Source organism: Notothenia coriiceps, unplaced genomic scaffold, assembly GCF_000735185.1.
Source record: "Notothenia coriiceps isolate Sejong01 unplaced genomic scaffold, NC01 NC01_scaffold00031463, whole genome shotgun sequence".
Classification (NCBI taxonomy): Eukaryota; Metazoa; Chordata; class Actinopteri; order Perciformes; family Nototheniidae; genus Notothenia; species Notothenia coriiceps.
Window position 1 is genome coordinate 80853 of NW_011364164.1, and position 866 is coordinate 81718.

The 866-nt window shown below is 52.0% G+C and overlaps 1 protein-coding gene across 10 annotated transcripts in view; it reads left to right on the forward strand.

The window, feature by feature from the left end:
- Positions 1–866, forward strand: part of rap1gapa (RAP1 GTPase activating protein a) — a 65322-nt gene that overhangs the window by 40904 nt on the left and 23552 nt on the right. The window contains exon 1 of one of the 10 annotated variants that reach the window (XM_010787906.1): positions 230–430. The exons of the other annotated variants lie outside the window; for them this stretch is intronic. The gene's annotated coding sequence lies outside the window, so the exon portion shown is untranslated. Of the gene's footprint in view, positions 1–229; positions 431–866 lie in introns of those variants that run through there. 10 annotated transcript variants of the gene reach the window in all.

Below are 866 nucleotides of genomic sequence, written 5' to 3' on the forward strand. Positions count from 1 at the left end.
GTGTGTGTGTGTGTGTGTGTGTGTGTGTGTGTGTGTGTGTGTGTGTGTGTGTGTGTGTGTGTGTGTGTGTGTGTGTGTGTGCTCCAGAGCAGACAAAGAGGGTGGAGATGGAGGAAGTGACAACTCAAGAGCGCATATGTGTGTGAGAGAGACTGAGTGGGAGGAGAGAGGGAAAGTGAGGGAGGAGAATCAGGGGCAGAGAGGATGCTCAGTGGGAGTGTGTGACACTAAAGAGCTGAGAGTGAGGCCAGCAGGTGAACGGCCGATGGAAAGCAAGTGAGCTGACTGGAGCCGGACAGAGAGGAGGAGGGAGACAGATATAAGTGTAAAAGAGAGGGAGGGAGCTTTACTAGAGCTGGAGCGTAGACAGTGAGTCATCTGAGTGCTGGTCACTGTCCGGACTTCCCAGCGAGCGCCCAGCTGAAACTGTGTGAGTAACTTTGCTGCTGCGCTCCTGCAGGACATCAGGCAGTCAGATGACACGCCGTGACATCCTGACACGGATGATTTCTGTGTATCAACGCTAACCAGCTGGGGTTGTGTTATGTAATTTGTTTTGGTGTTGTGATGAAGCTGAGGCTTAGTGATGCAAACTGATCTGCAGCAGGGTCTTATGTTTTAATGCCACGCAGAACAGGCAGGTGAGTGTGAAGAGGCGGTGTGTGTGTGTGTGTGTGTGTGTGTGTGTGTGTGTGTGTGTGTGTGTGTGTGTGTGTGTGTGTGTGTGTGTGTGTGTGTGTGTGTGTGTGGAGAGAGAGAGAGTGTGTGTGTGTGTGTGTGTGTGTGTGTGTGTGTGTGTGTGTGTGTGTGTGTGTCTCTGTGTGTGTGTGTCTGTGTGTGTGTGTGTGTGTGTGTGTGTGTGTGGG